We start from the raw sequence: 15,432 nt of genomic DNA, 5'->3' as shown, positions 1-15,432 counted from the left end.
AATTACCTGAATAACTTTCCACCATTGTACCATAGTTCAATTCTTTCCTCATTAATGGATATTCGGGTTGAATTTTATTCTTTCATGTTATAAGCAATGCTTATGACAACATTCTTGTGCAGAGATCATGAAATATTCACAATTTTATCTCTGCCAAGTAAATTTTACAGAGTAGCTAGTACTTCATGGAAGAGTTTATAACTTTGTATTTACTAAACATTGGCAGATGACTTTAAAAATTTTTTAATGTTTATTTTTGAGAGAGAGAGAGACAGACAGAGTGCAAGCAGAAAAGGGGCAGAGAGAGAAGGAAACACAGAATCTGAAGCAGGCTCCAGGTTTTGAGCTGTCAGCACAGAGCCTGACGTGGAGCTCAAACTCATGAACTGTGAGATCATGACCTAAGCTGAAGTCGGACGCTTAACCAACAGAGCCACCCAGGCGCCCTGGCATATTACTTTTAAAAAATAGTCTAGGGGCGCCTGGGTGGCTCAGTTGGTTGAGTGTCCAACTCTTGATTTCGGCTCAGGTCATAATCTCATGGTTCATGAGTTTGAGCCCCACATCAGGCTCTGCACTGATAGTGTGGAGCCTGCTTGGGGTTCTCTCTCTCTGCCCCTCCCTTGTTCATGCACACCTGAGTGCTCTCTCTCTCTCAAAATAAATAAACTTAAAAAAAATAGTCTAATAATTGATTGTCCCATCATTATAAAATGTTATGAGGAAGTAGGTTAACAGCTATATACAGCATGATATCATCTATTTAATAATATATATATCATATTTTCCACACTAAACAAAGCCCAGTAGGAAATAAATAAAAATGTTAACAGAGGATATCCCTCAATGGTGGAAGTATGCATGCACTTGATTTGTTTCCTATTTATTTACTTATTTATTGGCCTCTGAGGAAAAAGGAATCTTCATTATTTATTCTTTTTTGCATTTGCCAAATATTCTGTAATGAGCACATAATACTTCTTAAATCTGGAGGGGAAAAAAACCAGCAACATCAAATAAAACTTGGCTAAAGGAAGTAATATACTGGAAGGTGCAAATTAATATGTAGTCAAATCTTACAGCAGACACCATTTGAGAGAAAGTTGTATAACAGAAAGATATCTAAAGATCAAGCTGACCTGACCCATCAATATTGCTTCTAGGAATTTATCTTGCAAAGACATTTGCATATATGCCCAGAGATGCAAGGTTTGATTCACTGTGATAGCAGTAAACTGAAAACAGCCTAAATGTGCAACAGTACGGGATTAGTCAAACAAATCATGGTCTAATTATGAAAAAGAATTATGCAGTCCCTGAAAATAAATGAGGTAGAAATATAGACAGATATATATATATATATACATACATACAAACACACATATGAAAATAGAACAACCTTCAAAATATCTAATTTAAAAGAAAAAAAGCAAGGTTAGAAACACTATACAAATTCTTCTTTTGTTTTCCACTATATTATATCCCCGGCACCTAATGTAGAACATTACCTAACCCTTGTAGGCACTCAATATATACATACCCATATATACATACGCATATATGATGAATTTATTATTTTATGTAAGAAAAGAAGGAACGGTATACATATATGCATAGATCATCTCTTGAAGAAAACACAGAAACTGGTTAAAAGCTGCCTCTGGGGAAGGGAACTGAGAAATTGAGGATCAGGAGTAGGAAGGAGATTTATTGTCACATATTAAAAATGAGACAATAAGCCCAAAATGGAGTCACTTATGCTAATCCCCACATCAGCAAACCAAGACTCTCCTAAAAATGTAATCTTTAATTAGTGAGTCTGGAGCTACCTGGTCAGCACTAGTGAAGAAGTCTGCCTGATACACACTCTCTGTCCCCCTTAGGAAGGTGACCTTGCCTGAAACAAGAGTTCTTTGCTGATAAACTTCCTTTTTTCTGCCCTCTCTCTGCCTTTAAAGCCTTTCATTTTCTATAGCTCCTTGGAGTTCCTATCTATTTGCTGGATAGGACGCTGCCCAATCCATGAATCATTGAATAAAGGCAATTAGATCCTCAAATTTACTCAGTTGAATTTTGTTTTTTCATAGATTTGGAGGCAGTGGTGGGATAGAAGGAAACTTCTGACAGCTTCAGGGACAATGAGAAACACAGGCTTGGTACTTGTGAACCCTTTTGAGTTCTCTGTATTTCTCACCATTTCCGAGAGCCGTGGGTGAGTCCCTCTCGGCTCTGAGCTCTGCTCTCTTTGCATCAGGCTCCTGATCTAATTAACTTCCCAGTCTGTTCCTCATTTGTCCATAAACACTAGTTCCATGTTGGGAATTGCTGGTAATTTGGACCACAATTGACCATTTAATTGGAAACCCCAGCCCTTGATTCTACCTCTAGATTCCAAACTGGGAACTGCTGGCAATTTCGTCTGCAATTTCTCGTTTACTTGGAATCCTTCCCTAGATTCCACTATGGCAACTGCTGTTTGGAATCAGCCCATGGTCCCCATTCTTTGGGGTTTTCTAGTACAATCCCTTCGCCAAACCCCAGTTTCACCTCAGGAGTTGCTGGTGGTGCACACAGGGCCTTGTCTTAGCCAGGCCACAGTAACATCTCTTGCTTAAGGCTGGTATGTTAAGATGCACCTGTTTGTTTTGTTTTGTGTAGATAAAGGTTATTGCTAATGGAAGTCCCAGAAGTAGCTGCAGAATTGATGAGCACGGGTTGAGCACTTAAAAGCTGTCAGAGGGGGCGCCTGGGTGGCTCGGTCGGTTGAGTGTCCAACTTCGGCTAAGGTCATGATTTCATGGCTCATGGGTTCAAGCCCGGCGTTGGGCTCTGTGCTGACAGCTCAGAGCCTGGAGCCTGCTTTATATTCTGGGTCTCCCTCTGTCTCTCTGCGTTCTCCCGCTCATGCTGTCTCTTAAAAATAAATAAACATTAAAAAAAATTTTTTTTAACTGTAGTTACATGATCTTGGTAGACTAACTGGAATTATTGAACTGGTAAGGCTTTCTGTGATATAACACAAATTCAGGACTTTGTGTGGATCATTGGCATTGCTTTCTTCTAAATGAACACCCCTCTGTGAGTCTGGCTGTTTTACCTGTTGGCTGGCACATTGTTGAACAGCCTACACAAAGAGCATGGCTGAAAACCATGGTAGTCTTCTAGCAACCTGGACATTTTACATCCATAAAATAGGAATTTGGGCTTTGAACTAGCTGTTGCTTTTTATGTATTTTTCTTTTCCTCTTCCCAGGCTGGATGTAGTAAATCTCTAGCCAAAAGCATGTTGATATTTTTGCAAACCCAGACGGTCCTGATCTCTAAGGTGACACTGCTAGCAGGCAGCACGTGATCGGGAGAATGGCATCAACTCTTACCAAGTGTTCTAGGAAGAGTTAATATCTGTTCTTCTCAAACTATGCAAAAAATACAAGAGGAAGGAAAACTTCCAAATTCTTCTGAGGCCAGTATCACCCTGAAACCAGATAAAGACACCACAGAAAAGAGAACTACAAGCCAATATCACTCATGAATATAAATGCAAAAATCCTCGACAAAATATCAGCAAACTGAATCCAACAAGACACTAAAAAAATCGTACACCGCTATCAGATGGGATTTATTCCCAGGATGCAAGGGTGGCTTCAATATTTGTAAAACAGTTAACATCATACATCACATCAATAAGAAAAAGGATAAAAGCCATGGGATCATTTCAATAGATGCAGAAAAAGCATTTGACAAAGTACAACACCCATTCATGATAAAACACTTGTGCAAAGTAGGTCTTGAGGGAATATACCTCAACATAATAAAGGCCTATATGAAAAATTCACAACCAACATCCTACTCAGTGGTGAAAAACTGAGACCTTGCCCCCTGAGATCAAGAACAAGACAAGGAGGATGTCCACTCTCACCACTTCAATTCAACATATTTGCTTAAATCACAGCAAATAGACAACATAAAGAAATAAAAGTCATCCAAATTGGTAAAGAAGAAGTAAAACTCTCACTACATGCAGATAACATGATACTGTATATAGAAAACCTTAAAGACTCCACCAAAAAGCTAGTAGAACTGATAAATGCAGGGGCGCCTGGGTGGCTCAGTCGGTTAAGCGTCCGACTTCAGCCAGGTCACGATCTCGCAGTCCGTGAGTTTGAGCCCCGCGTCAGGCTCTGGGCTGATGGCTCGGAGCCTGGAGCCTGCTTCCGATTCTGTGTCTCCCTCTCTCTCTGCCCCTCCCCCGTTCATGCTCTGTCTCTCTCTGTCTCAAAAATAAATAAACGTTAAAAAAAAAATGAAAAAAAAAAAAGAACTGATAAATGCATTCAGTAAAGTTGTAGATACAAAAGCAACGTACAGAAATCTGTTGCATTCCCATACACTAATAATAAAGCAGCAGAGGGTGAAATTAAGAAAACAATCCCAGGGGTACCTGGGTGGCTCAGTTGGTTAAATGTCCGACTTTTGATTTTGGCTCGGGTCATGATCTCACAGTTCGTGGGATCGAGCCCCACGTCAGGCTGTGTGCTGACATCCTGGAGCCTGCTTGGGATTCTGTCTCTCCCTCTCTCTCAAGCCCTCCCCTACCCGATCTCTCACTCTTTCAAAATAAATATACACTAAAAAAAGTTTTTTTTTTTTAAAGAAAGAAAACAATCCCATTTACAATGGCACCAAAACCAATAAAATATCATGGAATAAACTTAGCTAAAGAGGTGAAAGACCTGTACGTTGAAAGCTACAAAACACTGATGAAGGAAATTCAAGATGATGTAAAGAAATGGAAAAACATTCCATGCTCATGGGTTGGAAGAACAAATATTAAAATGTCGACACCAGGCACCTAGCTGGCTCAGTTGGGAAAGCATGCAACTCTTGATCTTGGGGTCATGAGGTCAAGCCCCACGTTGGGTATGAAATATTCCATAAAAATAAATAAATAAATTTACAAAAAAAATTTTTTTAAATGTCTATACTACCCAAAACAATCTACATATTTAACACAATCCCTATCAAAATACCAACAGCATTTTTCACAGAACTAGAACAAACAGTCTTAAAATTTCTATGAAACCACAAAAAACCTGGAATAGCCAAAGGAATCTTGAAAAAGAAAAACAAACTGTAGATATCACAATTCCAGATTTCAAGTTATATTACAAAGCAGTAGTAATTAAAACAGTATGGTACTGGCATAAAAATAGACACATAGATCAATAGAATAGAACAGAAAACCCAGAAATAAACCCACAATTATATGGTCAATTAATCTTTGACAAAAGAGGAATGAATATCCAATGGGAAAAAGACAGTCTCTTCAATAAATGATGTTAGGAAAACTGAACAGCCACATGCAAAAAATGAAACTGGACGACTTTCTTTCACTATACACGAAAATAAACTCAAAATGGATTAAAGACCTAAATGGGAGACTTGAAACTATAAAAATCCTAGACGAGAACACAGGCAGTAATCTCTCTGACATCAGCCATAGCAACATTTTTCTACATAATCTCCTGGCACAAGGGAAATAAAAGCAAAAATAAACTATTGAGACTACATCAAAATAAAAAGTTTCTGCACAGTGAAGGAAACAATTAACAAAACTAAAAGGCAACCTACGGAATGGGAGAAGATGTTTGCAAATGACATATCTGGTTATATTTGGTCATATATGGTCATATTTGGTTAGCATCCAAAATATAGAAAGAACCTATATAACTTAACACACAAAAACTAAATAATCCAATTTAAAACTGGCGAGAAGCAGGGCACCTGGGTGGCTCAGTCAATTCAGTGTCCTACTCTTTATTTTTTTTTAATTTTTGGAAGTTTATTTATTTATTTTGAGAGAGGGAGAGAGCACAGGGCAGGGGCATAGAGAGAGAGAGAAGAAAGGGAGAGAGAGAATCCCAAGCAGGCTCAGCACTGCCAGCATGGAGCCCAATGCGATGAATTCATGAACCGTGAGATCATGACCGGAGGCGAAACCAAACGTCAGACATTTAACCGACTGAGCCACCCAGGCACCCCTAAGTGTCCGACTCTTGATCTCAGCTCAGGTCTTGGTCTCAGGGTCATGAGTTCAAGCCCTGCGTTTGGCTCCATGCTGGACATGAAGCCTACTTTAAAATAAAACATCGGGAGAAGATACGAACAGACATTTCTCTAAAGAAGAAGACATAGATGACCAGAAGACAAATGAAAAGATGCTCAACATCACTCATCATCAAGGAAATGCAAATCAATGTGTATCAAAGCTATACAACGTGACAGCACCTCACACCCTGATGGAGTGTGAATGGCTAAATCAAACATCAAAAACACAGGAACCAAGTGTTGGTGAGGATGTGGAGAAAAAGGACCCCTCTTACAAACTAGTGAAGTGGTGGGAGTGCAAACTGGTGAAGTCACTGGAAAACAGCATGGAGGCTCCTCAAAAAATTAAAAAGAGAACTACCCTACTATCCAGGAATCGCACTACTAGGTTATTTAGCCCCAGAATAGAACCCAGGGTGCCTGGCTGGCTCAGCTGGAAGAGCATGTGACTCTTGACCTTGGGTCATGACTTTGAGCCTCATCTTGGGCATAGAGATGACTAAAAAAAATAAATAAAACTTCAAAGAAATGCAGGAACACTAATTCAAAGGGATACATGCACCTCTACGTTTATTGCAGCATTATTTGCAATAGCCAATCTATGGAAACAGCCCAAGTGTCCATCAACCGATGAATGGATAAAGGAGAAATGGTATGCATATAATGGAATATCATTCGGCCATAAAAAAAATCAGGGGGGATGAAATCTTGCCATGTGCAACAACATGGATGGAGCTAGAGAGTATTATGATGCTAAGTGCAATCGGTCAGCCAAAGACAAATACCATATGATTTCACTCATATGTGGAATTTAAGAAACAAAACAAACGAACAAAGGAAAAAAGAGGGAGAAAGAGAGAGAGAGAGAGAGAGAAGGAAACCAAGAAACAAGCTCTTAACTCTAGAGAAGAAACCAATGGCTACCAGCAGGGAGGTGCGTGGGGGGACAGGAGAAATAGGGGATGAGGATTGTCATGATGGAAGAAAAAAGAGGTTTCAAAATTCCAAAACACCTTCATTAAAAGATCCGTTGCAAAAAGGCAAATGAGATCTCACAGTTCCTACGACTGGGCCCCGTGTTGGGGTCTGCACTGATAGCCTGGGATTCTCTCTCCCTTCCTCTCTCTCTGCCCCTCCCCCATTCATGCTCCCTCTTGCTCTCTCAAAATCAATAAATTAACTTAAAAAAAAAAGGCAAATGAAAAATTAAAGACACAAGAGGTACCTAAAACAAAACACTGTAAGACTGATGTAACCCCTGCTGCTCCCCTCTATCCTTCTTTATTTGAGTACTTAATGCTAGTAATCCCCCACCTGAATTGTCTTGCCCCTCTGAAGAGACTACAAGACTGTAAACAAAAGTCAGCCAAGGGGACACCTGGGTGGCTCAGTCAAGCCCCTAGCTCTTGATTTCGGCTCAGGTCATGATCTCATGGTTTGTGGAATCGCAAGCTGAGCCTCAGCCTGGAGTCTGGCTCCGTGCTGACGGTGAGGAACCTGCTTGACATTCTCATGCCCGCCACCCCCCCCACCATCCCCCGTTCTTGTGCTTGTGCCTTCTCTCTCTCTCTCTCTCTCTCTCTCTCTCCCTCTCAAAATAAATAAATAAAACATTAAGGGCACCTGGGTGGCTCAGCTGGTTAAGCTCAGGTCATGATCTCACAGTCCATGGGTTGTAGCCCACGTTGGGCTCTGTGCTGACAGCTCAGAGCCTGGATGGAGCCTGCTTAGGGTTCTGTGTCTCCTTCTCTCTCTGCCCCTCCCCTGCTCATGCTCTGTCAACTCTCTGTCTCTCAAAAATAAATAAATAAACATTAAAAATATTAAATAAATAAATAAAACATTTTAAAGCTTTTTTTATAAGTTTATTTATTTATTTATTTTGAAAGAGAGAGACAGACAGAGGGCAAGCAGGGGAGGGGCCGAGTGAGAGAAAGACACAGAATTTGAAGCAGGCTCCAGGCTCCAAGCTGTCAGCACAGAGCCCGACATGGGGCTCTAACCCACAAACCATGAGATCATGACCTGAGCCGAAGTCAGCTGCTCAACCGACTGAGCCACCCAGGCGTCCCAATAAATAAAACATTTTTTAAAAAGTCTGCCAAATGAGTGATCTTAGAGACGCCCCCACACTATCCTCACAAGAGGCTCCTGTCTGCACCCCTCCCAGAGTTGATGAAACTCTATGGGACTTTTCTGGTAAACTGCTATGTTATTCCCTTCAACAGCCAAGGGAAAACTAAATTAAAACTAATGGAGAAATTCTGGTAGATACCAGAGCTACAGATGGGATCCTGGAAAAACTGGCAGAGTCAGCTAAAGATAAGGATTCCTACCAGGGTCAGCTGTTCTGTATCTCTGACTGTAGTACCAAGTAGAGACAGGAAAATAAAATATCTCTTGCACCCTCTTTGGGGCCACCTCTTGCGTCTAAGGGGTTGTTCAATACTGCCAAGAATATTTACTGTTTGTCCTCGCTGAACACTGGTAAGATGTTTAAAAGGGTTCCTTTTAAGTTTTTCTCTCCTTTGCGCTAAAATGCAACTTTGTGCCCAGAGTGGGTGGGGGAACAACTTGAAGACAATGTAATTAGATGGCCACAGAGGCTTCTTGCTATCATTTAAGTTACAACCCAATTCCTTGGGGGAATTGAAAGCATCTGCCCTTACCTTCTCTAGAAATAGTTCAAATTCCACCTCTTTTACCCATCCCCAAACCTCCCCTATTTATCTCGAAAGGCTTGTAGGAACTGCAAAAACGTGGGGCCTTAGAAAACAAAAATTCTTCTTAGGGGAACTTGCCTTCTTTCCCTGTGCCTTTTCGATGTAAGTCTTGTACCTTATCTACAAACTTAAGGCAGGTAATTCTTATCTATAAAAGGGAGAGAAAGGTTATTTGGGACTTGGGCAAACGTCAAACTATTGTTATTTGCCACTAATGTGAATAAAAAGCGTTAGCCATCTGACCAGGTGATCCTCACTTTTTCCAGCTGTTCTTTTATAAGCTAGTAAGTTTTGTATTATCATACCTGTCTCATGGTAGTAATTTTAAAATGAAAACTATGAGGTTTCTGTGTCTGTCTGTATGTTTACATCTGTCTGTATATATATACATGTTATATATAGATGTGTGGTATTTTCTACCTCCAGAGGGTATTATCAAAATTCATTTGTGGAGGAGCTCTATTTAATTGGGCTAAAGAAAATTAAGTGCCTTTATGAATTATATGTTCATAAAATTCTTAGGAATGTGATAAAAAATGAAAGCGAGTGTTTTTCAGGTTCACATGATCTGAGGGAATCTTTAGTAATTAAAAGCTAGTTTAAGGTTGTTGGTTTAATTAAAATAGGCATGTCTTTAGAATTATCAACATTAAGGGGCTCCTGGGTGGCTCAGTCAGTTAAGCAGCCGACTTCTGTTCAGGTCATGATCTCAAGGTTTGTGGGCTTGAGCCCCACGTCGGGCTCTGTGCTGACAGCTCAGAGCCTGGAGCCTGCTTCAGATTCTGTGTCTCCGTCTCTCTCTGCCCTTCCCCCACTCGCACTCTGTCTCTTAAAAATGAATAAAACATTTTAAAAAACTTAGAATTATCAACATTAAAAACAATGCAGGCATACAGCTTTTATTCTACCTGAGTTTACTAGTCAAATAAGTTCATGTTCTCTCTGTTGAAAAACTTGTCAGCGAGAAAAAATAACCTGGTATGATGAAATTTTTATAATTAACCTAAAAATAATTGTTGAGAACAAGTACATTAAATAGATGTGAGATAAAAGTTTTTAGGTGAATTTTTGATAGTTTCCCCAAATCTTTTTAGTAACCTGAAACCTTAAAGTTTTACAAGTTAAATTAACTGATGGCTAGTCATTAAATGTCTATATCATTTCTAAATCAGATAAGATACTGAAACATTAATTACTGAACATAGGTTTATTCACTTTTGGCTTCCTTTTTACAGAGGAACTACAGATATTTGCATGGATTAGTAGAACATGTTTTGTGCCACATTAAGAAATTTACTATGAGAAAGCATATGTTTCTAGAAATTAGAAACATTTACTAAGCCATAGAATGCTAATGTGAAGAACACAGTTGCTTACTTCAGTTTCTGCTAGAAACCAGGTTTCTAGAGGCTAAAACAGTCTAATATATGTAATTAAAACTACTTGAAATAATAAGGGAAACCTCTCCATGTGCAAGGAGAGTAGGATGTGTGTTTTTGGTAAAAGAAGGTACAGTAACAGGGCAGCTGGGTGACTCAGTTGGTTAAGTGCCCAATTCTTGATTTAGGCTCACATCACAAGCTCATGATTTATGAGATTGAGCCCCACCTCCGGCTCTGCCCCGGGCATGGACCCTGCTTAAGATTCTTTCTCCCCCCTCTCTACCCCTCCCCCATGTATGTGCTCACATGAGTACTCTCTCTCTCTCAAAAAAAAAAAAAAGAAAAAGTATGGTAAAAGAAAAAAGGGAAATGCTTTTTTTGTTGAGGGCAAAGAAAGTAATTTTGTCCTAAAATGAGGCTTCGGTTATTTAAATGTTATGTTTCACAGAAATGACCAGATTTCTTTGTCAATTCCATTATCATGAACTCTCATCAGATCTTTAACACTGAGCATTTTTTAAAAGTCTTCTGTCATTTACAGACGGTTTATGTTTTACTCAGATGCTTTTGCAGAAGTTTATCTACAAAAGTGCCTCATCAAGAAGATTCTTTGAGGGGGGCCTGGGTAGCTCAGTCGGTTAAGCATCCAGCTTCAGCTCAGGTCATGATCTCACAGTTTGTGAGTTCCAGACCTTCATTGGGCTCCCAGCTGTCAGTGTGAACCTACTTCCGATCCTTTGCCCCCTCCCCAACCCACGCGCTCTCTCTCTGAAAAATAAATAAACATTTAAAAAAAATTTATTGAAAGGACCCTGGCCAATACAGTTTCTGATAACTTTTAGATAAAAAAATGAACTAGGTAAGAGTCTCCAGAATTAATGGGAAAAACTGGATTCAAGCAAGAATTAATAACATGAGACTTAATGAGCTGAGGAGGATGATTATAATTTTTATGACTTCTTAATTGAAACATTGCTGGTTCTTTAATGTTTTATTTTTCCAGATTGAGGAAACTTTTTCACTTAAGTCATTTATGACCTATAGCAAGTTAGTAAAGTATGCCTTTGTAAACACAGATGAAACATTTACTTTCTCTCTCTACTCTCTACTTTACTCTCTACTCTCTCTCCACCAGGATTTGAAAACTCTTGAGTATTCTTTTTATGACAAAATAGTTATTTACATAAGTTTAATGAGAATATGTTCTCCCTTGTAACAGGACATAAATGGAAACATTGGTTATATTACCAAAGCTTTGACTGGAATGTTCTATTTAAGAGAGATGGGCATAGACTCAGATATGACCAGCTTTGAAGAAATAAGGTTGACTTTAAGGAGCTAATAAAGCTTCTTGGAAAAATTGACCTGGTATCTTGTTTATAAGGTTCCAGCAAAACAGTCTTAAAAAAAAAAAAAAAAAGCAGCTTATATGGTAAACTGCCATTCTTGCCACACTTATGTAAATAACCAGACCAACTTTAATGCAAACAAATATGTTTTACCGTGATTATTATTTTTTTAATATATTTTTTCAACGTTTATTTATTTTTGAGACAGGGAGAGACAGCATGAACGGGGGAGGGCCAGAGAGAGAGGGAGACACAGAATCTGAAACAGGCTCCGGGCTCTGAGCTGTCAGCACAGAGCCTGACGCAGGGCTCTAACTCACGGACCGCGAGATCATGACCTGAGCCGAAGTCGGATGCTTAACCGACTGAGCCACCCAGGCGCCCCTTACCGTGATTATTTTTGATAAAAATTGGGATAATCGTAGAGAGAAAAATGACGTTTGTACCTTCCGTCCATACTAGATTCTAATCCTGTTGTCTTTGAGGTTTTCTTATACACTGGACTGGGTCTTGAATTCTTCTCGTTTCCTCAACTATCTGGCTACAACTCTCCAAACTAACATTTCCAATTTGCTTTCCTCCTTTTGATTTGGAATCACGAAGAACAAAGACTGCCTTTGAATCTCCTTGGTTGGAGCTAGGAATCTCCTTCCTTACCTAGCTGGCAGCCAAACTTCAGGGACCTGGGCCTTGGGTACATGTTTTACAGCTGGAGAAGTCTCCTCCTGCCATTTGGCCCTCTGCACATCAAAATCTTTGAGCTGGAGACCTCAAAATCAAATTGTCTAAGAAGAGAAGTAGCTGACATTAAGGTAAGCTTCTTCCACCCAAGAAGCCGGATCAAGACTTCATACTTCAACTGAACACGAAACTCTTTATTCTTCTTTCTTTCCTTTACTCTGGCATTGGCTTGGAAAGGTAACACCATCATCTGTATCTCACAGGCTGTGTCTAAGTGGGGGTAACCCTTCAGACTGCTGGATTTGTCATGAAAAATTTTGATCTGTCCATGATGCTGGAAATGCCCTGGTCCATTTCCCTGTCTCTGGTTAACAATCCCAAACCTGGGAATCTTGCATCCAGGTTCTGTACAAAGAAAGGGACACAAAGCAAGGGTAATCAGAATGAAACCACCTGTGTGGTCTACAGAGCCTTAAATTTTACCGGTCTCCACAGACTCAAACAGGAATTACCAGGAGGCATTTGTGACTCAATATTAGCTTGGTAGATGGATCAGTGTTTCCCCTGGCTAGTAGTAAATGCAAATGAGGCTACAATCAGGAACTTCTCATTAACCCTTGAAAGTATTGCAAAACCCAGTGTGAAAATAATAACAGCTGCCCAACAAAAATCTTTAGATTCTCTTGTCAAAGTTATTCTTGATAATAAGACAGATCTTAATTATCCTTTAGCTGAGCAAGGAGGTGTCTGTGCTGTGGCCAACTTCACTTGCTGTGCTTGGCTTAACACCTCTGGGGAAGTTGAAACTCAGGCACACAAGATCATTGAGCAAGCCACTTGGCTTTAAATGATCTCTTTTAACGGGGTCTTTTAATGCTGATTCTTTAATGGGGTCCTTCTTTGACTTATTTGATTTTTATTGGTTTGGGTCTTAGGGATCATGACTCTGAAGTACACTCCAAACATCGGGAATTATCCTACTTACAATAATCACAGAAGTTTCCCTGGTGCACTGTATCCTCTCAAAGGCTTGGAATACATGTTTGCAGCTGCTAACCACCAAACAAATGATCTCCCTGGGACTGGAACATCAGGAAAGTAACAAAAGGAACAACAAACTTAAAAGTCGGTGAACCTGAAGTTACAACCTGTGCGTATCATGGAGATTTGGGAGAAAAGTCATGACCTGTGAGTACCAAAGAATCAGCAGAAACTTCAAGAACTTCAGAGTAGTGGCTGGGAGTGGCACAAATGCCTTAGATTTTGATCACATCTCTCAGTTTAGCCAACAGTCGTGATCAAAAGAGGGGAACTGTTAAAAAAGAGCCAACAGGCCCAAAATGGAGTCACTTATGCTAACCCCCACATCAGCAAACCAAGACTTAAGACCTAACCTAATTACATTCAGCTTCTCCCAGGAATATAACCTTTAATGAGTCAATCTGGAATTATCTGGTCAGCACTAGTGAGGAAATCTGCCTGATAGACCTGTTCCATGCACTTATGCAGGTGATCCTGCCTGAAACAATGCACTCTTTGCTAACAAGCTTTCTTTTCCAACCCGTTTTCTGCCTTTAAAGACCTTTCCTTTCTACAGTTCTTTGGAGCTCCTTTCTATTTGCTGGATGGGATGCTGCCCAACTTATGAATCATTGAATAAAGCCAATTAGATCTTCAAATGTACTCAGCTGAATTTTGTTGTTAACACATTGTGTATCATTTGGATGCTTTTAAATGTTTACCATGTATCTGTATTACTTTTTTGAATCCTTTTACTTTGAAATTAATAAAAATAAATAAAGTCTCAGGTGATGGGCGTGGAGGAGGGCACTTGTTGGGATGATCACTGGGTGTTATATGGAAACCAATTTGACAATAAATTATATTTAAAAAATAAAAATAAAAAATACAGCCTCAGCTGAAAGTCTGCTTATTTCAAGAAATTTAGCAGAATAAATTCTAGGACAAGAAAATCACTTGCTGGGTTTGTGGGAGTTGTTCTGAGCTCTGCCCAAGGATGAAAATTACATAATGGGCACTGGGATCCCACAGGCCAGGGAAGGACGCAGGTTAGTTTGATCACAGAGTTCTCTTTAAACAGGGACATGAGGGAGAGGACATGGGCAGGCAAAGGGCAGTTGACCCGCTTGGTGTGTCTTTAACAGAAAGAGATCAGGAATTGGGGGTTTTGTTAATTTTAGGGAATGGCTTTGGGTCACTAAAGATCCAGCCCAATGTTCCCCTTTTTCTTCATGTCCAAACATGAAGAGTGGACATGGGTGTCTGAACTGTCACTCTGGGAGCCCAGCAAGAATCTCCTTGGCAAAAATAGAGGACTTCCTCCCACTGGACAGAGAGGCAGGAAGAGGAGACATCTGTTTTCAACAAAGATAGTTTTCTATGCACTGTGGCTAATTCAGTTTGCACTGAGGATAACTTTCCACAGGAGAGCCTAGGCCTGAAGGTTGAAAGACCAAAGCTCTAGCCCCAGTTCTGCCTCTCATGGGGCACAAACTCAGGGCAGGGACTTCTTCCTGGGTCTCAGTTCCCTCACTAGCAAAATCAGAGTCTTGGACTGGAGCCATATTTCCCAGACTTCAATCATTCACATATCTTACACATGATTTTGTCCAAATCTGCCTGTCCTATTAATGTAACGTCTTTAACTGCATTCACTTTTTTGGATTAAATGAATTTATTTTATTTATTTTCTTATTAAAAATTTTAAATGTTTATTTATTTTTGAGAGAGACAGGGTGTGAGTCGGGGAGGGGCTGAGAGAGAGGGAGACACAGAATCCGAAGCAGGCTCCAGGCTCTGAGCTGTCAGCACAGAGCCGGACATGGGGCTTGAACTCATGAACCGTGAGATCGTGACTTGACCTGAAACTGGATGCTTAACTGACTGGACCACCCAGGCGCCCCTAAATAAATTTATTTTATTATTTTACTTTATTTTTTTAATTTTTTAATGTTTATTTTTGAGAGAGACAGAGCGTGAGCAGGGGAAGGGCAGAGAGAGAGGGAGACACAGAATCCGAAGCTGGCTCCAGGCTCGGAGCTGTCAGCACAGAGCCCGACTCAGGGCTCAAACCCAAGAACTGTGAGATCATGACCTGAACCGAAGTCAAGGCGCTCAACTGATTGAGCCACCCAGGCACCCCTACATAAATTTATTTTAAAAGAAAAG

The 15,432-nt window shown here is 40.1% G+C and overlaps 1 protein-coding gene and 1 pseudogene across 2 annotated transcripts in view; both read right to left on the bottom strand.

Annotated features, from left to right (window-relative positions):
- The window catches only part of CD4 (CD4 molecule), a 43,513-nt gene that overhangs the window by 18,831 nt on the left and 9,250 nt on the right, over positions 1 to 15,432 (bottom strand). The gene's annotated exons all lie outside the window — the stretch shown is intronic.
- On the bottom strand, positions 452 to 5,563 carry LOC128316338 (40S ribosomal protein S27-like; annotated as a pseudogene).

Source organism: Acinonyx jubatus, chromosome B4, assembly GCF_027475565.1.
Source record: "Acinonyx jubatus isolate Ajub_Pintada_27869175 chromosome B4, VMU_Ajub_asm_v1.0, whole genome shotgun sequence".
NCBI classification, from domain to species: Eukaryota; Metazoa; Chordata; class Mammalia; order Carnivora; family Felidae; genus Acinonyx; species Acinonyx jubatus.
Note: the sequence above shows the minus strand (reverse complement) of the source record. Positions and strands in the feature narration are given on the sequence as shown.